This window comes from Rhinatrema bivittatum, chromosome 8 (assembly GCF_901001135.1).
Source record: "Rhinatrema bivittatum chromosome 8, aRhiBiv1.1, whole genome shotgun sequence".
In the NCBI taxonomy this organism is placed as follows: domain Eukaryota; kingdom Metazoa; phylum Chordata; class Amphibia; order Gymnophiona; family Rhinatrematidae; genus Rhinatrema; species Rhinatrema bivittatum.
Genome location: NC_042622.1, coordinates 14,020,026 through 14,044,722, shown reverse-complemented (window position 1 = coordinate 14,044,722; position 24,697 = coordinate 14,020,026). Strand labels below are relative to the sequence as shown.

Below are 24,697 nucleotides of genomic sequence, written 5' to 3'. Positions count from 1 at the left end.
GAAATTTCCAGGGAAAATAAAATGAAAACTAAAAACGTAAATCCTCACGCAGATCCCACCAGAAGGGGCAAATAACGTCAGGCCGGAGGGGCAGCCGCCTAGCAACCGCGCTGCCCCGGGCCGGGCCCCACCCCCCTCCCCAGCCATTGGCCGGCGCCCTCGCCAGTCCCCCTCCCCCCCGCCTTCTCGCGTCCCTGAGTATTGGCGGAGGCTGCGCCCCTTGACACTCGACCCGGGGACGGGCGCCTTATTAGACGAAACCCCGGGCAGGCCGCGCGCCGATTGGTCGCGAGCTGGCACGAGCCCCGCTCGGTTCCGTCCCGCGATTGGCTGGCTCCAGCTGTCAGTTCAGCCCGCACTTCCGCCTCTGTGTCAGTAGCCCGCCGTGTCCCCTTGCTGCGGCTGTGAAGCCTTGAGGGCGGCCAGGTAATGACCGCGGGGGCTCTGCCTCTCTGTGTCCCCTTCCCTGTCCGCCAGGCTCCCGGCGTCTTCCCGAGAAGAAGGGCGAACGCCCCGGGCTCCCACCTGCTCCTTCTCCCTGGGGGCTGCGCGGCGAGGGCGTAAGTTTGGTTTTTTTTTTTTTAATGATGAATTTGATGCTTTGCAACAAGGCGAGGCCCCAAAACCCGCTGGGTGCTGGCAGCGTTCCGTGTGGAAGTGGAAGCCTGGGTTTGGTGGGAGGGGGAGCATAAACTTTAATCGCTGGTGGTCGCAAAGGTGCATCTCTGCCCTGTCGGGCTTTCTCAGGTGTCTCTCCCCTTTTGCTCTTCTCTGGATTAGATTGGGCGGGCTACACATGCATTTAAACCTGAATAAATTCCCCTTTATTCTGAGGGGAAGGACGGTTCTGAGGATACTTTTGCCTTGAGTTGGTTGAAAGCTTTTTTTTTTTCTGGTACGTAAGTCTTAAGTTTCTAGGCAAGAGTTGCTATTAATGGCCGGCAGAATTAATTAATTTATTGATGCTCACACTCACCTGGTGATTGAACAAAAAACACTTGTGAAATTGGTAAGTGCGGTGTGCAGGTTTTTTTTTTTAATCAGTAATATGTAACTTAAGGTACGCCTTTTTAGAGCCTGGTCTGGAATGATTTATAGCAAGTATTACATTGAATTGGCATATTTAAGTATAAACCTTTTATTAAATATAACCATCCCCCCCCAAATCCCCTAACGCCTCTCAGGCTGGTAGCTATCTAGTAAAGGGCCTAGTTATACCTTCTGTGTAAATCAATTTTTTGACTTGTCTCTTTTGCAAGTAATATTTTGCTTTTGGAACACATAAGAACATGCCATACTGAGTCAGACCAAGGGTCCATCAAGCCTAGCATCCTGTTTCCAACAGTGGCCAATCCAGGCCATAAGAACCTGGCAAGTACCCGAAAACCAAGTCCATTCCATGTTACTGCCGCCAGCAACAGCAGTGGCCATTTTCTAAGTCAACTTAATTAATAGCAGGTAATGGACTTCTCCAAGAACTTATCCAATCCTTTTTTAAACACAGCTATACTAACTGCACTAACCACATCCTCTGGCAACAAATTCCAGAGTTTAATTGTGCGTTGAGTAAAAAAGAACTTTCTCCGATTAGTTTTAAATGTGCCACATACTAACTTCATGGAGTGCCCCCTAGTCTTTCTATTATCCGATAGAGTAAATGACCGATTCACATCTACCTGTTCTAGACCTCTCATGATTTTAAACACCTCTATCATATCCCCCCTCAGCCGTCTCTTCTCCAAGCTGAAAAGTCCTGACCTCTTTAGTCTTTCCTCATAGGGGAGCTGTTCCATTCCCCTTATTATTTTGGTAGCCCTCCTCTGTACCTTCTCCATCGCAATTATATCTTTTGTGAGATGCGGTGACCAGAATTGTACACAGTATTCAAGGTGCGGTTTCACCATGGAGCGATAAAGGCATTATGACATTTTCCGTTTTATTCACCATTCCCTTTCTAATAATTCCCAACATTCTGCTTGCTTTTTTGACTGCCGCAGCACACTGAACAGAGATCAATGTGTTATACACTATGATGCCTAGATCTTTCTTGGGTTGTAGCATACAGAGAAGGAAGTAGTAGCATACGAGAAGGAAGTAAAATGCTCTGTAGCTTTCAATATTTTTTTCAAAATCTTTTTTTTTTTTTTTTTTTTTTTTAGGAATGGATAGCTTGCATAAGTGACCATGAAGCGATGATGAGTTTGGATAGGATGATTAGTTTTTGTACTTGAATTTTGACCCCTGCTTGTTGAGTTATGGATAGCTCCCCATCCTGAAAAAATACCCGTGCACATAGTAACAGACCCAAAAAGTGGTTAATTAGTTAAGATTTAATGAAACTGATGTAGCATCTGTATATGCGTCGGGTAGATTTGACAATTCCAGTTTCCTGAAAAAAAAAAAGTGACACTTCTCCATATTTCTTCAGTGCCAGTGGAAATGTAACTCTGTTTGCTATTCTAAACATACCAAGTGATAATCTGTCCCACACAAAGATATCCCCTATAGTATTGCTAACCTTTGTATCTTGTTTGCTTTTGGCATTTTCAAGTTTAAGCAAATAACTTGTTTGAGCTGGTGCTGCAAAGCACTCTGTCCTTGAATTCTTCTGAAAGCACATTGAACTGCTTGATAGCTGGGGTTTCCTTTTACACGTCAGCACTTTTGCCTTGTACCTCAATCAGTATTGATTCTGCCTGTCACCTCATTTATCAAATACTCCTTCAAATAAAGGAAGCTGCTCTGTTCTGTCCTTATGTAAGAGTATGTCTTCCCTGTGCTACATAAATGGATGTGGTTTCATGCAAAAGAATGACTTTAGAGTTCTTGTTCTTATCTGTTTACATAAAATGTTGATATTTTTGTCCCTCTATAAAACCTGTAGTGATGTGATAATTTGATTTAAAGCTCTTTCAAAATGGCCTGAGGAGATTACATTTTGTCTTTTTTAAGTATAGCTTGCAGCCCACGTTATTTGCCTTTTACTAGGTGAGAGAGGATTGTGTAATTCAAATAATTGGTAAGGGAGTATATCACTGTTTAAGTTGTTGGAGGTTGCGTGACTGTGAACTTGTATCTTTGTGTAGCAAGGTTTGGAAACTTGTATTGTAATAGAAATTCCACCTAGAACTAATGTAGTTTACTTTCCAGCACATGTGTTGCTGATAGGCTAAAATCATCATCTTCCATATAAAATCATATGGCCTTCAGTGTCCCTTCTCTACAGGACAGAAGGTTCTTGCTTTGTCCTTTGTATCTAGAAAATGTGCACCTTATTTAGACTGCAGCTAAGGTTAATTCTGTAGGGTTTTATTCCGTGTGGGATTTCTTGGATTTTGAAACTGAGCCACATGTTGCAGCTTATTAAAAGCACTCTGCTCAACAGCAGTTTTGAGTGCCTGTTAATTACCTGTTTGCTCAACAGATCTTGTTGGCAATCCAGGAGTAAAGGGATGGCGTATAAATTGTTCCTGAGTGGATTTTTAGAAACACAAAACTGTTGTTTAACAAAAGAATCACAGATGGACTGGGAGCTAAGCTAATAACTTAATACTTTTACTTATAAACAACTTTAGCCTTCCAATACATTACTGGGTGAAGAAATGATTAATGTACCCATTGTCATGAGGACTTCTAAGGGTATAACTAACTTTAATTGGAATATTTAATTTTTGGCTTTTTTTTGTAACGTGATATACAACCTGGGACATTTTGAAATGGATGTACATAGCAGTCAGCTGTTAGTATAGTGCTTCTGAAGTGGTGGGGCAATACATAAAAACCTGGTAGATGATAGCAGCAAAAGACAAATTGCCACATCCTGTCTACCCATTATTACCACCCTGCTAGGGTGCATCCCAGCTGCCAGCCATAGAGTACCACTGCTTGTAAGATTTTCTGTGTCCAGGGCTGCAAGACAACCAATATCTGCAAAGAGGGGTGGAGATGAATAGAAAGAGGACCTTATCAAAGGGCCCTGCTTAAAGCAGGCAGGGTCCTTGCCAAAAGTTGACTAGGATTTATATTGCTTTTATTTATATATTTTAAAATATTTGTTACCTATACCCTCACTACCATCACTACCATCTACAAGGCCATACACCAACACACTCAGCTCGACCTACAAATCCCCTTCCAAAAACATACATCCGCCAGACCCATCAGGGAATCCTACAAAGAAGCACTCCAGGTACCCCATGCCAAAACGTACCTACATAGATCTCTCAGTCTCAGAGCTTTCTCCTCAGCAGGTCCACCCCTATGGAACTCTATCCCACCGGACCTGAGACAAGAACCCTGCACACTAACATTTAGAAAAAGACTGAAAACTTGGCTTTTTAAAAAAGCATTCCCAGGCCTGGATTGAATCCTCCACCCAACAGCACAAACACTTATTCAAAAATTGGATTGAAATAAAAAACCACTAACTTCTCACTCATACCCAGCACCACTCACTCACCCACTCATACCCAGCACCACTCACTCACTCATACTCAGCACCTTTTATTATGCTGCACAACTGTATCATACTGATTCATTTTTGCTATACAACTATATTATTGATGCAACAGGCTGCACTGTAAAGATTCTACTGTTCAGTTGTCCCTCCCCTTTCTAGATACAAGTTAATTCTCCCTGTTTCTTTGTAACTTTCTCACATCCATACTATTGTTTACGATGTTTGAACTTTGAATATTGATTACTGTTACTCACTGCCTTATTCACATTGTTAAATGTAAACCGGGTTGATGTGATTCTTGTCATGAGTCGGTATAACAAAATAATAAATAAATAAATAAAGTCTTTGGGTGGGGCACAGAAAAATATGCACAAAGATATAGAGAACTAAATCAAATATTCAATGATAAATTAATTGCACTATTGCAGGGGTGGCCAACTCCAGTCCTCAAGAGCCGCAAACAGGTCACGTTTTCATGATATCCACAATAAATACGCCCGCACTGCTTCCATTGTATGCAAATCTATCTCTGGCATATTTATGACTAACCTGGCCTCTCCGCGGCTCTCGAGGACCAGAGTTGGCCACCCGTGCATCTGGATGGTGTTGCTCTGTTATTGGTGAGTCTTATTTTGTAAGTTTTTTTTTCCCATGCAGTTTACAATGATGCAAAATCTTGACTAGCATTTAAAGTTAGAAATTTATAAATTTAGAGGAATACTTAGGTGAGAATACAAAGTTTTTTACTAACTTCACTAGGCATTTTAAAAGAAGAAATTGATCATGGCTATAGTTTTGATTGACTTTTGCAAGAAAGTTTATGACCTCTTAGATATATCAGTAGTGCTGTTCTTGTCCACAGGGACATGGATGTGTCTGTTTTTATTGTTCTCTTGTATTAAAATGTCTTTATTTAAGACTGGCATCAGTCTTGCCAGATTAGAAGACAGCCTATGTTGGGGGGGGGGGGGGGGGGGTAAGAAGCCTATTGTGAGGTTTCATTTGGAGTTGAATTCTAACTGCAGAGAAACAGAGAGCTAAGTCATCCCGGTGGAAACTCACTGTATTGTTGACCTAATAGTATGATAAATGTCAGCAATTAGAATGCTATGGATTGAATTGGATTAAATTTAGCTCCGACCCCTAGGGGAAGAAATGTGTTTATGTACCCTAAATGTTCAGAAGCAGTGGGAGCAGGTTTAATACTAGCAATTTATGAGAAGCATACAGACATGATAGTAAGTAGAGACTACAGCCAAGCAGATTGAAAATATGTGAGGTCAGGTGTGAGCCTGCTGTTCACTTGCTGCTCCAGCTTTGTGAAAATGACTTTTTTTTTCTTAATATAGAAACTAATTTGCTAAGCTCTTCCCTTTTTACACTTCTGTTGAGGGGAAAGGTGTTAAATCTTTACTTATAGAAAATATATTTTTTCTAAAGATGCTTTTATTTTGTTTTTAGTAGCAGTAACTCCATGTCAGCTGTCTGCAGAGTGAATCATGGGTGCATGTCTTGGTTAAGTTTTGTCTACCTGGAGGGTGGGTCCAGTTCAGAGCAGAGACCTGTGCAAATCAAGTTCCTACTACAGTATTGGGCTCTTAGTTACAGCCCAGTTTTATGTATTTTTGATCCTTGGGGAGATTGCTGCAACCTGGCCTCAGATGAATTGTGAAGTAAGTATTAGCAGGGTTCAATTTTCAGCTTCTGAGGCAAATGACTGGGATCAACTAGTTCTGGTTGAATGGGAGAGAGAGGCATTACATTGTGTCGAAATCCTTCTGTTTCTTACCCCGCCACACACACACACTGCATTTGTGTTTGAGGTGTAACATAGATAATCATAAAAAAGGACTGAAAAAAAGTTTCACTTAGTATTGAGAAGAGAAGTCTGTGTGGTTCAGACTTCAGATCAGTTTAGACAGAGGCTTCTCATTTGTGGGCTTGGTAACTGTACTTTTCCTTGAGGTTTGTGAGTCTTGTGATGCTTTCGCTCCTGGAAGAGTGCGCACACATACAAGAACCAGCAGTCTGTGCCCGTCTCGGTGTTATAAGAGAACTCACCTTCACTATAGCAAAGAATCTTACATATTTTAAAGATGTGGCAGTAGTTAGCCAGAGTAGGTATGAACCATTGATGGCAAAAGCTGTGATCCTGGAGGTACAGAAACGTTAGCCAATGAGATGTGTACATCACTTCCAATAGCAAATACGCAAACTTTAATCTTTTTATGCTTCCGCATAGTTGCAAAAATGTTGTATAATTTTTATATACAAAATATAACAACGAATTCAGTGATGCAGTTACTTTTTATAATCACTACATACACAATGTCTCATTCATATATCGTCTCTTATTAGATAAAAATATATGGCCTTGCGAAGACGCCATCATTTCACAGTTCCAGTCATCCATTCCACATAACGGTTGGATTCCCTTCTGTTAATAGTTCCAGTTAGAAAGCTGTTTTTTCAGAAACTGTTTGGGAATCATTTTCACCTTCTGGACATTCCTCCGCAAGGCGTCCCCTCTTCAATTCCGGTGTTTTTCCCCTGACAGAATATCCGGTTATGACTATTGTTCTATGCGTTAAGCACAGCAGACATTAATATCGGTTTCTCTGGGCCTCTATCCCTCCCGGCGCAGCCCATGTGGCGAAACACGGTCCGTGTTGGGAGACCGAAACATCTCTTAAGACCTCTTGAATAAAAGGTGGAAACACTTGTTTTAAGTCTTCACTTCTTTGATCACAAGGATCCGTGACTCCTTAGCGCTATATAATCTCCTTTTATGGTTGTTCACCATTAGCGAATACTGCTCATGTCCACTTCCTACTGGCTGTTACATAGTATACCCCCACCATATACCAATTTAAAAACAATCTCATTCATCAATATACATCCTCACCGTGTGTGTCACCAAAATATCTATTCTTATTCTCAAGGTCTCTCAAATGTCAAAACTACTCCCACAAATATTTTCAAAATTATATTGAGTGTTTGAAATTGGTTTTGAAAGGAACACTGTGGAGACTGTCCATATGAGCAGTGTTGCTATTGGAGAATCACCGATGGACAATTGTGGCAAATATCCATATGCGTATTACTGACTTTAGAGAACCACCGATAGAAAAAGAAGAAACTTAGAGCGCTGTTTAAGGACTTTAAATATATTGAAGTGAATGGGTGACATTGACTTTGAAAGGAGTGTTGTGGAGAATATTTGAGTAGTTTTGACATCTGCTAATCGTCATGGATAAGAGTAGATATTTTGGTTCTTCATGTATGTGAATTGGAAAGATAATAGGTGGAGTGAGTAATGATTTTATGTGGCTGTATGTTTGTGAATGGTGAGGATGTATCTTGATGAATGAGATTTCTTATTTGCTATATGGTGGGTACACCATGTATTCATTTTTAATGTAATTAGAGAAGATATATGAATGAGACATTGTATTTGTAGTGATTATCAAGTCTTCTTATGAATGTAACTTCCATTAATTGCTACATTCCCATTCTTCAGATTTAAGAACCACTATTTCCGCTTGATGCCTGACTATACTGATGAAGTAATACCATAGGATGAAAGCTGTCTAATAATGCTCGATTATAGCATTGAATTTGAATGTAACTAGGTTTCCAATAACTGCCACACTCCCATATCGCATATTTAAGAACTACTACGCATGTATCTGCCTGACACCTGTCTATACCGATGAAGCAACATCTTGCGATGAGATCTGATCAGTAACCCTTGACTATAATGTTGAAGTTGACATTGTATTTGCCTTTTTACCTAAGATTACTCTAGCTAAGAATATTTGTAACGTCAAATGACTTTACCGCTACTCTAACTTTCAGTTAATCTGTGTTCAAGTTATTTAAGAAATACTGTAAAGATGCCAGTGTAAGTAACTCTATTTGTTCATTGTAAACCGATGCGATATATTAGTTCAAATGTCTGTATATAAAAATAAATTTATAAAAACATAACTGCTTCATTGTATTCATTGTTATATTTTGTATATAAAAATATAGTATTTATACACAAACTTTACAATTGAGCTATGAGGAAGCATAAAGATTAATTTGTATATTTGCTATTGGAAAGTATGTAATGCTCATGATCTACATTCATCTTATTGGTCTGGTATTTAAGTATTGAGGATATATATAGCCATATTCCACTATATCTATTAGGATCAGAAATAGTTACGTTTTAGGGAGAATGCTTCTTATCCAAGCATAAATTGGTTCAAATAAAGGAGCTGCCATGTTCTTCTATCTCGTCCTCTGGTAGCTTGGGTGCGTTCCTTATTGCTGAAAGGGTTTCTGTTGCTTGAGCAGCAACCAGTGGCGACGTAACTTTCACAGATGGTTTTTGTTGTACTGTTTGAAGGCTGTTTTATTTTTCAGTTTAAGTATTCTTGTTTTTTTGTCCCTCCCCACTCCTCCCATTGTTGCACTCTGGGTAGTTATGTGGAAAGGCAACCTACAGAACCAAATATATTTCAAAATGTTTAACACAAAAATGAATTCAGATCTACTAATCTTGTACAGACCATAAATGTTCACCTTTTTGTGAAGCATACTATTGTAATTCCTTTTAGGTGCCAGGACAAAACTCTGTTTCTACAGATAGTTTGATTTTTATTGTTTAATGGGTTTACTTTTGATCTGTGGCTTGCTTATGATTTTTGTAATGCTGCTTTTATTTCTGCCCCAGCAGTCTTCTCTCTTGTACTGATGGTGCTGCTGGAAACCTTTAAACTTGCTCAGCTGTTCTTCCCCCCCCCCCCATTGCCAGAGTGGTGGAAAGTTAAGGATTCTTCTTGCGGCACTGGTGTGGGGTGTTTGCTTTTACTTGCACTGTCAACTGGAGGAGGGTGAGCCCTCCCCAAGCAAATCTTTTTCAAAGAATTTTTCTGGGTGTGATTAAATGTGTTCATACACACTACAAGGACGAAATGTCTTCAGGTTCACGGCCCCATATGGGTTTGTCATAACTGTGCTGGAGACCTTCCACTTGATGTATTGCTGCTTTCTGTCCAACACTGCTATTGGGAATTGTGACTGGGATTGTTTTAGGTTGCTGCAGATAGCTCGGTCCTCTGCTGGAATTATGGCAAACGATTCCTTGAAGAATAAAGGATGACTAGTGTGGTTGGTTGGTTTTTTGTTTTTTTTTTATGCTGGCTACAGAAGTATGCGAGTACCAACCATGCTAATGTTCTTAACGTGAATGGAATGTAGCAGAGCAAGATAAGTCACAGTCTTTGAAACAGGTTGCCCAAGGAATGCTGCACCTAAAAGGACAGAAGGTAAAAGGTTATCTATTAAGTAACACAGGATCCTGATATCCTAGCAATCAAGGGGATGGTACCCAACAACTTAAGGTTCCTATTCAAGAACACGAATCCTGGCAAGTTGTCCTGATACCTGGCACTGAGCCCCCCTTTTTTTTTTTTTTTTTAAATAAAAAAAAAAAATGGGTAGCTTGTCTGGAGGCCGGCCCTACCGGTCTGTTAAGTCACCCAAGCCCAACCCCTGAGATGAAGCTGATGAACTGGCATGACCCTGGCCCAGAGCAGTTGCCATATCACCAGCCTTGACTGGGAAGATGGAAGACCGTATTGTATGTAGAACTGTGCTAAGATGTTGATTTCTCTGGGCTGTCTTCCATTTTCTGGCCCACATCTTAACTTAAAAATAAATACATACGTAATCTGAAGCATAGGGTCAGAGAAATGTTCAAACCCTCAGAACAGGATGTCCCTTTCAGAAGATCTGCAAGTGGATCCCCTTTTTCCTTGGGGCTCCCCACACTGCAGGGGCTGCTCCAGGCAAACTTTATGCTGCAGAATGTGCACTGGATCTGCACATTGCAGTCAGTATTACACTGATCAGATAACTTCTGAATACCAAATAAATGCATGAAATGTAGACAGGTCTACAAATAGGAATGCATAATCAAAACAGTCATTTAAAATGTGGAATATTTCCTTCAACTAGAAACTTTTTTTTTTAATTTCACAAAGTGTTCCCAGTATTTATTTCGCTTCAGCAGTAAGTGAAAACTGAACTTTCCTTAGCTCTGTTGAGAAGGATACAATGACAATACTTTAGAAAATGGGATTCTAAAACTAATATAATCCAAAAGAAATTAAGATTTACCAGCACAGCATTCATGTGTAAGGGTTGAGGTCTTATGTACGAAGCACATTTCTCCATAGAAACAAAATGGGGAAACCTTTTAGTATTTTGAGCCCAAAAAATGCAGGAAATATTTTGTAAATCACAGGTTAGGGAAATTTTTACTGTTCTGGGTTCTGAAATTTGAGTTGAGACTGAATTAAGTTGTGAGAGGTGTTAGAATTCCTTGTCCTGCAGAGCAGTCTTTTGAGACTTGTCGTCTGGTCAGCAGATGGAGGTAGAAACAACAAAGCTCAGAGCTGACTTCACTCCCATATAAGAGTCTGGTGCTGCCTCAGCAGATATGCAGATGTATAGATTGCATTAGAAGAGGACCGGAAGGCTCATCTGCATACTGCTCCCAGCATTCCCTGGGGGAGGATTCCAGAGGTCCCAGCAAGCGAGCCAGGCTTAGAGACTGCACGTTGAGTACTGTGTACAATTTTGGTTGCCTCATCTCAAAAAAGATATTATTGTGATGGAGAAGGTACAGAGAAAGGTGACCAAAATGATAAAGGGGATGGAACAGCTCCTCTAAGGAAAGGCTAAAGAGGTTAGGGCTGATCAGCTTGGAGAAGAGATGGCTGAGGGGGGATATGATAGAGGTGTTTAAAATCATGAGAGGTTTAGAACGGGTAGATGTGAATCTGTTATCTACACTTTCATATAATAGGACTAGGGGGCACTACATGAATTTAGCAAGTAGCTCATTTAAAACTAATCAGAGAATTCTTGCTGGGTTTAAAAAAGGTTTGGATAAATTCTTGGAGAAGTCTAAGTGCTATTAGTCAAGTTGACTTGGAATAGCCACTGCTATTGCTTGCATCCGTAGCATGGGATCTTCTTAGTGTTTGGGTACTTGCCAGGTACTTGTAGTCTGGATTGGCCACTGTTGGAAACAGTATGTTGGGCTTGATGGACGCTTGGTCTGACCTAGTATGGCAATTTCTTATGTTCTTATGATGAATTAACTTGCCTTTCCATCCTGTGGGAACCAGCTCGATGGGGTCTGAGTTCCAGCTCAAAGGAGTCGAGCACTGGAAGGGAGTTTCCCAGTGACTTTCCCTCTTTGGCTTCAGCAGGATGAATTACTGACTGAGCTCTTAGGGCAAGAGTCTAAACAGCTGGCACTGATTTCACTGGTAGAGCAGTCTCCCAGGGACAACAGCCTAGACAAGGGGTTTAATTTCCCTCATAGAACTAGAGCCAGAGGAGGAGGAAGAAAAGGCATAGAAGATTTGGCCTAGAATGGAGTTCTCTACAGGACCGAGCACATAGTTAACATCTTCCTACGAATGAGGGGTGGGCCCGGATGTTTGGCAGACCCTGAAGTGTAAGGTCTAACAAAAGTGACCTTTTGATCTACTAGAGGTCAGGTAATGTGCTTCCATAAGGGGTTTCAGGTCAACCCCATTAAGTTCTTAGATGAATGAGTTCTTAGGCCGAAAAGTGAAAGCAGGAATTAGGGGGTTGCAGACTTACTGGGAGGACCATGGTTTATATTCAGTCGTTGGATGTATCAACCAGAAGCCCGTGCATTCCCTGGACTTAGTCCGGACGAGACACAGGGTTGCTCATTTACCTTTGTCAAATAATTCTTTTGAAGGTAGATGACATTCTCCTATTCTTACCTTGACTGTTAGAGAACCATGCTATATAGGAGGATAGTTTAATGATTATTTTTAATTTTTCTATACCGATGTTCCTTTATGGATACAAATCACACCGGTTTACATTTTAACAACAAAATTCGCTTAGGAGCGTTACATAGAACAATGAAGGCATATAAATATGAAATGAATTAAACTTAACATATCGTAAACTGTAACTTATCGTATAATAACTAACTTATCCTATCGTATAATGATAGGAGTTATGGCTGCTGATAGTGAGCAGACCACACAACATACCATAAAATTGGCTTTATGAGGTGTACTAGATTGCCAGTAGAGGTGTCCATTCACTCGATTATGTCCTGCAGAAGGAGATCGGGCGGAAGGCGTGATGCACAAGGCTCGCAAAGGGCAGGGGCAGACTCTGGCTTGCTGTAGGAGATAGCTTTCATTTCTGTCTCGCTTCTGTTTCAGACGAGATTTTCTGGCGAGGATTCAAGGTCACTTCTCTCAGTGGAGGCCTTGTGAAGTTATTTAGGAAGGAGTCTGCACCACTTTTTTTTTTTTTTTCCCCCAAGCTTTGGAGAGTAGCATCTCAGACTTGCTGTAGAAGTCAGTTTCCTTGGTGGCCTTGAACAATTGTAAAGGAAAGGATATTGCAGAACCCAATATGCTTCCTGTTTGCAAGAGTCGTAATTTCCGGTGAATGAAGAGGTTTTCCTTGCCAGCCTTTAGGAAAGTGGAATGGCAAGGGTAGAAGTGGGAACTCGGATTGCTAGATGTGCATAGGGTTCTTTTGTGATATCTGGAAGTCACAAAGGAGTTCAGGAAGTCAGATGGACTTTTTGGTGTTTGGCTGCAGGGGTCTGTAGAGGGGAAGTGAACTGCTTGATGGAATAAGGAAGTAATTGTGGCAGCAGACATATATGAAGGCAAATCTAATGTCAGAGGGCCCAAAAGCACACGTAACGAAGGCTTAGGCAGCCTCTTGGGCAGAGTACAAACTAGTGGCCCAGGGGCATTCTGCATGCATTCATTTATTTATTTAACATTTTTCTATACCGAACTTCATGACAAGCTTCATATCAGGCCGGTTTACATCAAACTTAGGGGTTAACTTAACAAAACCATATAACAAGAAGGCCAAGGCGCAGTTACAAATAACAGGGAGAATGAACTTGGGGGCTAGGGTAGCCAAGAAATAAAGGACAGAAAAAACTGGAGAATGAACACGAATGAATATACAATGGCTGGGTCGGGCATTTAGACTGTTGAGCTAAATGAAAGAATTGTTGCAATGTTAGGCTTAAGGGAAGGCTTGGACGAAACATGAAACACAGGCTGAACCTTAAGGAGAGGAAAGGCACAGCTATGTTCTAAGTTACTTCCACTCGGGGTAGGTACTGCTTAGGAACATTACACTTGCCTGCACTGTACTGCAGGGTAAGGAAGGTTCAATTAGTTTCTTAGCTTCTAATTGCCTTTTCTTGAGTCCTGACATACCAGTTCAGAACCCCACTCTGAGAACAGAATGGTGATCCCAAAAAAAAGTGTATGTTTATGACATTTCTAAATCGCTTTCCAGTTTTTACAATAAAAGCTTCCAACGCGATGTACAAAACAAATAACACAATTACAATAAAAATCATAAAACCAAATAAGACATTCTTCAAACAATCAAAAGGGCTGATATTGCTTACAAAGACACTTGTAAAATTACCATAAACCAGGAGCTGACTCATCTGAAACTGCTGATAATACAAAGGAAATCCTACCTGGGAGGACACTGGCCAAGTTTTCACTTGGCGAGGGAAGCACAAACAATCTTTTATCTTCTCTAATTGTTGGAGGACATTCATTCCAAAGCTTTAGGTATTGTCATAGATTTATCTTCTAATTTAACATGCTGAAAGGTTTTGGCTGATGGAAGCTGGCAACTATACTGTGTGTGTGCCTCAGAAATCATATAGCGAGTACGCAGTGGTCCATGCTGAAAACAGTATTTCTAATGGTGAGCTTGGAGTAGGAATTCTTGTTCCTGGGCTAATAATCAGGGCGTGAATGTTTGTGATAGGGTGCTTTGGAAACCAAAACTAATAATTGCCCTTGGTTGTTTTCAGCTGTGGCATAGGGTACTGAGCAACACCAGACCCTTATGGGAGTTAAGTCAGTTCTGAGTTTTTTTTTTTTCCTGCCTCTATCTGCTGGCTGGAGGACAAAACCCCCTTGTCAGGACTGGTCTGTCAGGACTCAAGGAAAGGTAATTAGCAGGTAAGAGCCTAAGTGAACCATAGCAATTAAGGAACTTGGTATTTGGGTTCACTTATGCTGCTGTGTTTGGAAACTGTAAGTCCAGCTGTACTAGTTAGAATAGTTCAATGTTAAGAGTTCCTACTGTGCGTGTAGAGTAGACCATACTCTTGGTGTCTGTAGCAGCCAAGGCAGCTTGAGTGTTCCAAGTTATTAAAAAGAGATTATCCAATTACAAAAAAAATGTTTAAAGGGATGTTTTAGAAATGAAATTCCCAGCTACTCTGCTTGCAGGTGGTATGTAGTATTTGCTTTGTGCTGTAATCCTTTTTATAGTTGGGTTTCTAATTCTTTAAGTACCATAGTTATGTGAACCAAGAGGGAAATGCTTTCATTAATACTGTGTGTGTGCCTGTGTTCATGATGTATTGGATCACAGAAAAATAAAAGCACTTTTGGTCACTTTTTTTTTTTTTAATATAGCCACAATTTTCATGTATATGTTACAAAGGAATGCTCATGACATTTTTTTCAGTGCTTCTCTGTTTCACAGCTACTCCACCTTTATCAGCCAGTGAGCTGCTTCTACATCAGCTGGTCTGAAAGAGCAGGCTTTAAGTAATAGCTTAGTTTGATGCTGTGCTGTATTTACTATCCTGAGACCTGAAGGAGCCCCACGGGGTCCCTGAAGAGTCAGGGGTTGATAACCGTTCCAGTTAGCACACTTGGCTGCCAGGAGAACTTTAAAAGTGTATAAGAATTAGAGAGTTTGAATGCTGTCCAATGGCCCAAGCTTCAAGTTAGAAGGGAAATGCAGTACTTTCAGCTGAGTATATATTGTTTAAACAGGAGTCTCCAGTGTTTAAACCCCTCCACCCTCACCAATAACACTGAGCACTCTAGCACTTTCTCACTTTGCAAGGGTGATTCTGCTGACCTTGTCTCAACAAAGCCACTTTTTCCGTCGATAAGCAGGAGGAATTGGCCATGACGTGTGGGTAACATCATCTTGGCAGCACCAAACGGACCTTCCCATTCGTGCTCTACTGAACCTGTGTGGGAATTCTTGCTCGGGCATTGCCTCTTAAGGCCCCCTCAGTCTTTTTTTTTTTTTTTGTCTGAGTAATAGCATAGGTATAAACGTCTATCTCCCTCTATAGTCCTCCTTATATATTTTTTTTCTATTTAAAAAGTTGCCTCACTACTTCAGCAACCCCGAGCACTTTTCAATGTCTCTTTCGTAGAAATATATCTATATCTGTGTGTCCAGGAAAAAAGCCACAGTAAGTGGGTATATGCCCTTTACACATGGTCATGACCTTTGTTACATTTGCCTGGGTCCTAGTCATGACCAAGCAAACTGCTATAACTGCAGATGGATGTCCCCATATGCAGAGAGAGAGGAACTGTGGAAGGCTGTGAAGTCAGGTTGTCGTCCTCCTTCCGAGGCACAGCTTAGCCTGCCTCACTGGGAGGCAGACTCTGTCCACTCAGAGGACATATACCGGGCCTCTCTGAGTTGACCAAAGACCCAGCGTCTGTCACAATCTTCATCACTGGAATCCTAGATTAGCGTTTCATCACCTCTGGGAATTGAGTTTGAGAACACCACCTGACTCATCTCCAGAACTTCTGGATCACTCGTCCGGCCCATCTTTCCTACTCAAAATTTTAAACAAGTTGGGAAAAGTCCTTACTGTAAATAATGGTAAAGACTATTGCACAAATGTTATGGGTTTCCTCCAAATTCTGAAAATGGCAGTAGAGCCATCAGCTCTTCCAATCCATCAAATCCTGCAAGAATTATAAGGAGAATATGGAGAAATCCTATCTGCATCACAGCATCAAGGAAACTAGACCTTAAAAACAGGGTTCAAAAATCTACAGGATTGGAATTGTGCAATTATCTCATCTATCTATAGTGGTAAAATCTGCTCTAGAGAAAGCAAAGAAAACTAGAATATATTAAAATACTCTGTCAAGGTAGGATCCCTGGCTTCTAGACAATGTTGGTGAAAAAAAGATGTTTCAAAGCTCCAAGCAAACTGCAAGGACTTCTTGCCAATTTTTACATGGTGCAATATTTGACTGCATATACGAACTAAAGCCCTTTTCTTCATCGGAGTCTGGGGTGGGCATCAGGTAACCAGACACAGTCCCAGGCAGGCAGCAGACAAGGCAGATCCAAAGAAGTCAGAGTCTCTTAAACAGAATAAGGGGGAATTGAAGAGAAGCAGCACCAGCACAAGCAAGCCTGTAACCGAGGCAAGGGCTTGTGCTGGCCTGCCAAACTAAATAGTCTACTTTTCCACGCTAGCACAGGGGCTGTCGGGAGGAGCGTGGCCATGCTGACTCGTGCACTGTGTCACGGCATGCAGCCAATCTGGACCACGTCGCACCGGGAAGCAGGCGGCAGGACCGAGGTACGGGTCCGAGCCCTAACAAAAACTTAAGTTTCCTTCCCACTCACTGCTTCAGGAGGCAGGTGTTTCATTGCAAGGTACACGTTTTGTGTGTTGTCCAGAGCTGTATTTCTGAATTTCACTGGCTATGTCTTTGAGTCCATTTCATGCTCTATTTTCTGTCCTTAACAATATTGTTTAATACAGCTGGATTACAACATTGGTGCAGAAATGCACTGCCCAACATGATTAACTTCAGGAACAGATTTATTCTTTTCAGACTGTTAAAGGATGGAGCCAATGCAGTAAAGTGCGCCCAGCCTAGCACATGGGTTTATGTGCAGTTGGGTGCGTGTTTTGGGCACGCAAGACTATTACCCAATGTAGTAAAGAAATTAGTGCGTCCAAAATGCGTGCCTATCAAAATGTGAACCTAATAGCACCCAACGCATGCAAATTCTATGTAGATAAGAACATTAGCTATTACTGCCCTGTGTAGGAAAGTGCTGGACATCCAATGCACGCTTTTTAATGCGGGGAATTTACTCTACTTCTGGGGCTGGAGTCAAGTCAACTTGCAGGCAAGAGCTCGAGAAACATTACAAAATATGGTTCTCTATGTTGCGATAAATGTCTTCCTCCTTTAGTATTATCCCAGCTCTTGAATATACTGCTTGCGGTGGTGAAAAATAAATATGCATTGATCAGCTCAAAGAGAAGGGCACATTTCTTATAGCAGCACAACTTAGACACCTGTAGCAATGGGTGCCTGATATAATAAACAGCAGCATGCAAAATCATCACCTTGGCAAAATAACCAAAGGAAGCGTGATCAGAACAGAAGCTTATATTGAGTGCCTGTTGCAGTCACCTCTTCTGAGCACCAGAGATGCACTATCTCCCATAGCGCGCCCTTTTTAATGCCATCTCATTTAAATATTGCATTGGGGTGCACAGGATATGCCTGCGGGCACTCAATACAGGCACGTGTCTTACTGTATTGGCCCCCTTGTCACCCCACCTATCATCTCACCTTATAGGCATTCAGAGACTCAATTCTGGATGTTGAGCCTCTCCTGTAAGCTGTGATGTGGGCTTATCGTAACTTGTATTTTAATATAATTTGGTCCCAAAAAGGGACCTTCTCGTTGCCACCTTCTACCAGTTCTGTAACCTCTATGCACTTATCTTTGACTTCCCAAAGCAGTGATCCATAGCTTCCGGAATGCAGTTGCGCACGTTCAGCTACAGGAAAACCTATGGTATTGTACTTGTACCTGAGGCAACTGTCTGACTAGCCAAATGAGAACAGAATTAAACTGAATTTTTACATACTAGACAGGATTTCCACAATCAGATAATATATAAAAAAAACAAAATGGAATAGCAACAAAACAATATGCTGTTGCTACTCTAAATTATCCACAAAATAATGAAGATAATGTAGTTACTGACAAGGGGTTGAGACATGCAGGATAGTTGTGAACCAAAGCTCCTGTTATGCTTTTGACCAGATCTCCTAAGCACAATCCAAAGTCCCTCGCAAATCCAAGCAGACTGTATTTTCCTGTTGCTATGTGAAATCTTGCCCTTTTGGCCACCCTTGAAATTTTCCTAGATTATCGGGCAAGAGCAAAGGATTTTACCAGACAGTGCAATTTACTGGGACCAAATGTCCCCCTCTCACTAAATTTTTGTGTTTTTTTTTTTTTTCAATATTGGTAGAGACTGAAGCTCCCACTGCTGGGCTCATGTCTCCCTTTACCATATCTTCCTCCTCCCTCCTAGGAATTAGAACTGTTGGAGCTTCTGATTCTCAGGAAGATCAGAGTCGTTAAAATCGTTTGTGGGCCTGGAGGAATCTTTTTTTTTTTAATGCTATGATGCATATGGAACAACTTTCCACTCTAACATCTCCAACACGCCGTAAGCGATTTCTGAGTGTTTGGGATTCAAACTCTTCCTCATGCTGCTAGAAGCCGGATTCTTAATGAATGTGTATAGCTTAAGACTAATTATGCTCTGGAGGACCCCTTCCTGACTTGTGTGGACAAAGTTTGATGTGTTTTTTTGTCACTTGGGATTGGAATACATGGGTGTTTTGTTACTGTTTGAGGGGTGGGGGGGGGGGGGGGGGGGGGAGGTTGGGATGATGTAACCATAGATTTCTGGTTTTGCATTGGTTGACCTGGGCGGGGTGGATAATTAACCAGTCCAGGATGTTTGTACCAAGTTTATTTTTGAAAAACCAATAAAAATTATTTCAAACAAAATCGTTTGTATTCCACCCTACCCAGATAAGTTGCTCAGGGCAGATTTCAGTTTAAAACGCACAAAACAAAATTTCTGACATAACAACAAGAACATAAACTAAAATTGATAATCGAGATCATGTGAAACAGTGAGTGGTGTGAGGATATGTTCCTAGGCTGCTCTGGGTGCCACCCCCTTTGCATTTTGAGCATTTTTTTGAAGAAATTGTTTCTGATAGTGTGCTCAGTGAGTGATCTCTTTATGACTTTGTTCTTCTGCCTATTATGCCCGCTAGAGGCCTAAAAAAGGATAAAGAGAAAACTAAAGTGGCTGAACCCAAAATGGGAACGTGAATTGGCAGAACAAATTGAAATAGCATAGCTATTGTGCGCAAAGTGACGACTGGTGTAACTGCTGAAATGGACAGTGAACATGAGAAATTGAACACCTTGGTGAGTGCCATTGATGTAAAGCTGATTGATTTCACGTGCCGTTTTACCAAGATAGAAGCTGGTATACATGCTAATTTGGTGAAGGAGTAGGAATTGGAAGGGCAGGTTAACAGCCTTGAGAATACTGTGCAGGTGGCACAATCCAAAATTGATGATCTTGAGAATCGAAGCCACCGTAACAATATTCGAGTGTTGGGAGTTACAGAATCTATCCCATGGAAACATTTGCCACGTGGTTATTCCAAGAACTGTGCCTGAACGATAATGTGATGAAGATCCGATTTGAGAGGGCACATGGGGAGATGTGAGTGACCAACCCTGGCCCTTTATTATGTGATCGCAAGATTTTACTGAAACTCTGTATTTTAAAAGTTTGAGAATTGCCGGAGTTACAATATGAGGGAACGAAAGTGCTCTTCTTCAGTGGCTAAACGTCAGGATATAGTGCACTATTGCTTTCACTTGGCCAAGAAGAAAATCCTATTTGTTCTTTCCTTCCCAGCGGTTTTACATTTCCAATGGGAGGGGCAGCAAAAGAAATTTGACGCGGCAGCTAAGGAGTTTATACTGACAAATGATCCAACCTGGAGAATCTCCTTGAACATGATTTGGCATAATGAACTGTGTTTAAAATGGAGGCGTTCCACGTGCAATTTTGAGAGGAATTCTTTGCGTTTAAATACCTCTTTGTCACTGCTCAACAATTTGAAGTTAGAGATCTCCTCCTTTGTATGGAATTGGATCTTTTTTCAAGACCAAAATCAGATATTCTGACGATAAAGGATTAGGAGATTTGTTTTGGAGCACCTGTTGGCAGTCAGGCGAGCTTTTTTTTTTTCCTCTGCTGCACTGCTTCATCAGGAAATGTGCGATCAAAAGCATTATCCTCATCAGACCTAAAACAAGCTGGAGACAGTTTTTTGTTTACACTTTTTGTGTCTCTTGGACAGTGGACTTTATGCTTCAAGGTGTAATCTCAAACTGGGGAAAGCTGACAACGGCAAGACAAGCTCGTTTCTACAGCATTCCTCGTTGTGACTGAACTTAAAGATAATTCAAATGTTCAACAGTAATTATGTGCTGTTTTTTACAGGTCTACAGACATGGTTTAAGTTGAGTAAACTGTTTTTTGAATGGCTAGAAAGTATACTTTCCATTCTTATGATTGCAAGTATGAATGTGAGATTGTGGCGACCTAATGTTGGAGGGTGGCACCCGAATGCATCTGGTTGAAAGAGAGTGTGCTTGAGTGTGTGTGTGTGTGCACGTGTACTGAGGGAAACAAGGAAGCCATTTCTGAGGGCTGGAAGTTGGGTCTGGGCGGGGAGAGGGAGTGATGATAGGCAGCTATAGAATTCAGTAGTGATTCTGGGGGGCAACTTCCTTGGTACAAGAAGGATTTCAGTTTAAGTTACTCTAATAGCTGTATTTCTAGCTAATATAAGTTGGAATGTGGCGGGTGTTGGATCCCCTATTAAATGGAAAAAAATTCTGACAGAATTGCGTAAGCAGAGTATATTGATAGCCCTGTTACAGGAGACCCATTGTTCGATGGAGGAACATAAACTAAAATGGGAGTGGGTTGGGGCACGCTATGCCTCAACAGCTCCAGTTTACAGGAAAGTGGCTGTAGCTAATTTGTTTCATAAGTTGCTTGCAATTGTAGAAGATAAGGGAATCAGAGATCAGTGTAGATATGTTATCTGGGTGGGTCAAATTTTTGGAGAAAGGTTGGGAATTTGTTCAGTAAATGCTCCAAAGATATATATGATCATAGGTATTTTTCCTGAGTTGGCAACAAATTTAGGACTGGTCTGCTGTTGTCCTGGTATACTACAAAAAGATTGTTCACCTTGGATTGAATTACTTACCAAGGTTTTTCCGTCACCAGAATCTACTTTAATCGTTGGAGACTTTCACCTCCATATAGATAAACCTAGAACTGTAGCCTGTGACATGTTCTCAGAGACAATGCATACTTTAGGGTGGTCTCAAGTTATTTTGAAAGCTACTCATAAAGCAGGGCATATTCTAGACCTAATATTTGCTAATATCAGTAACTGTCTAATACTTAGCACTCCATACTGTCCTAGTCTGAAATAACCTTCCTTAACCCTCCCACCGAAAGGAAAGACCAAAAACACATCTTTACCTTTAGGAAAAATGTGGATAAGGAGATACTTTCAGAATCAATGGAAAATAAGCTCCCTGAATTAAATCAAGCTAATGTTACTTCTGCCTTTGATTCCTGGGAACAGATTGTTAATGACATAGCTGATTACCTCAGTCTTGTCCTAACGAGAACCATTAATAAAGAAAATAAGACTTCCAATCTGAAAAATCCATGCTACAATGATAACTTAAGATGTACTAAACAGACCCTCAGAAAATGTGAGAAACACTGGCAGAAATGTCCTTAAGAGTCACTTGGAAAATATAGGTCTCTACTAATACTGTGCATTAACTAATAAAACAAAAAAAATTACTACACTAAACAGGTCCATGGAGAAATATTTAATTCTAAATTATGCTTTGTTAAAAATTTAGGCACCCATCTCCCTTTTTGAGAAACTAAACTTTTCAAAGGCTGCTTGTAATGAATATGCCGCATCTTCTTTGTTTAGGTAAAATTTAATAGGTTGTTCTCTCATAAGAGTCCCTGAGGGTTCCCATGGCATGGTTAAATGGGCTACATTTGACAGAGTAACCAAGCTTGAAATTAGTCAAATCATTGCTAAAATTAACCCAGCTATTCATCCACGTGACCCAATCACAGCCCGGCTGTCCTTACTCCTAAAATCACTACCTTAAACTTTCTCTTTCTGAAGGATTTGTTCCATCAAGTTTAAAACAAACTGTGATTAAAGCCGATTCCGAAAAATAAAACTTGTAGCATTGACTATTGGGATAACTATCGTCCCATTTCCAACTTGCCTTTTCTCTCAAAAGATCTTGAAAAAGTAGTGTTTTTCCCAACTGGTGAATCATTGGGAAGACCAAGATATTTTTTCCAAATCGATTTAGGAAACACCATTCAACTGAGACTCTACTCCTCTCCTTAATGGACTCTGTTTTACAAGGATTTGATTCTGGTGAATCTTATTTTCTTGTGCTAATAGATTTAACTGTGGATCATACCCTGTTATGTGATCAGCTGACCAACACTAGGATGGAAATTGGACAGTCACATATCTGATACTTTCCATATAGATAAAGTGTCCCTCAACGTCCATCACTAGCGGCAACTTTAGTTAATATCTATATGCTTCCACTGTGTAAACTACTGGCGGGTTTAGGGATTTCATTCTTTTTTTAAGCCCTGTCTTAACCAGATCACTTCAATCTTATTAGGGTTTAATGTTTAAGTAGAAATTTGTCTATGGTTAAACCACAGGTTCTGGATTTGGGGACGTTTTCAAAATACGCCATCAAAACATGTGATTTAGGTATCCAGTTAGAAGAAAATCTTTCTATGGAAAAGCACATCAATAAATAAATTAGTCAATATAGGCTATGCCAAGTTGCATATATTAAAAAGGCTGAAACCTTTATTCATTTTTGAGGATTTTCTTACTGTATTACAAATGCTTATTTTCTCTAACCTAGACTACTGTAACTTGCTATTACTGGGTCTTCCTGCATGTCTTAAAACCTTTACAATTATTACAAAACACCTCAGCTAGACTCTTATTAGGAACTAAGAAATTTGATCACATTACACCCACTCTGATCTCGCTGCACTGGTTACCAGTACAATCCCGAATCATTAATGCTAATATTCAAAATAATTCCAGTGACACTGGTGTGAAACTACAACTATACACACCTCGGCGAGCTTTAAGATCCCAAAATAAAGGACTGATTGTTCCAGCAATACAGAGTGCACATCTGACCCAAATAAGATAGCGGGTCCAAAGCTTTGGAATTCACTACCGGTGATGTTACGTTTGATATCAGAGATTTAAGTGTGAGCTAAAAACATGACTGATTAAAAATGCATATAATCTTACTTAAAATCATCCGTGAGTAAGAGAATTACTATATCAAGAAAGATGGTTTTTAATTTGAAGCATGAGGAATAAAATGTAACAAGAGTGAGAATTTCAATACTAAAATGACAAGAGCATGAAGGACTGTTGCAACGAAACATGACTTACAATGTGCTGATTATTGCAATGTATTAGCTGATATATCAGTGTCTTGTATCATTTGTTTTTAGTAAGTGATTGAACTTGTGTTAATCTTGTTCTAAAATCACGTATGTTAATTTTGTAAACTGTTGTGATCTTGATATGAAACGACAGTATATAAAATGTCTAAATAAACAAGTGGGATTTGTTACTGGCAGAACGGCGGCCATGAATCTGAGGAAAATACTAGCTAGCTTAACTGGCCAACAGGGGGAATGATAGCCCAGTGTTAGTAAGCTTTGATATAGAAAAAGCCTTTAACCATCTGGATTGGGCATACTTATGGGAAGTATTACGTTTATATGGTTTTTGTGGAAATAGTGCGTTTGTTATCAGACTTTCTTAGTGGCAGTTATTGTAAATGGCCTGGTTTCGGGCTTTTTCTCCCTTCAGCAAGGTACCAGACAGGGTTGCCCGCTCTCTCTGCCTTTCTATTTATACTTGGCTAGACATTTGACTGCTGCTGAGATAGGAATCAGGGCGGGCTCTAAAGTAGACTGCATTATTTGCAGATGACCTGCTAGTGGCATTATCCCAGCCGGTGGATTCTTTTACGCTGCTTATTAAATGTATTGCAAGAATCTGCCTCTTTGTCGGGATTACAGATCATCAGGGGGAAAATTATGCTTTTGGATGCAACAGGTCGTTTTGGCCTATCAGAGGAAATGTTGCATTTTAGCCAGGGTTAGATAACAGGATTTTCAGTCAGTAGGAGATGTGTGGGATAAAGAGCTTGATAATTAGTTTTATTAGACAGTGGATGAGGAGGGTGTTAGCCTTTCAAGAGTTAAAAGGGAAAATATAATTTAAATAAGAGATTTCTATGCTTGTTTACAATTATGCCATTATATTGAATATAATGTTACAAAAGGATGACTGTTTCTTGACA

General features: G+C 40.6%; 1 protein-coding gene across 3 annotated transcripts in view; it reads left to right on the top strand.

Annotated features, from left to right (window-relative positions):
* The first annotated feature begins 250 nt into the window (after positions 1–250).
* The window catches only part of OSBPL2 (oxysterol binding protein like 2), a 133,688-nt gene continuing 109,241 nt past the window's right edge, over positions 251–24,697 (top strand). The window contains exon 1 of one of the 3 annotated variants that reach the window (XM_029611799.1): positions 251–560. The gene's annotated coding sequence lies outside the window, so the exon portion shown is untranslated. The remainder of the gene's footprint in view (positions 561–24,697) is intronic. The other 2 variants (XM_029611798.1, XM_029611797.1) reach the window with 2 other exon arrangements.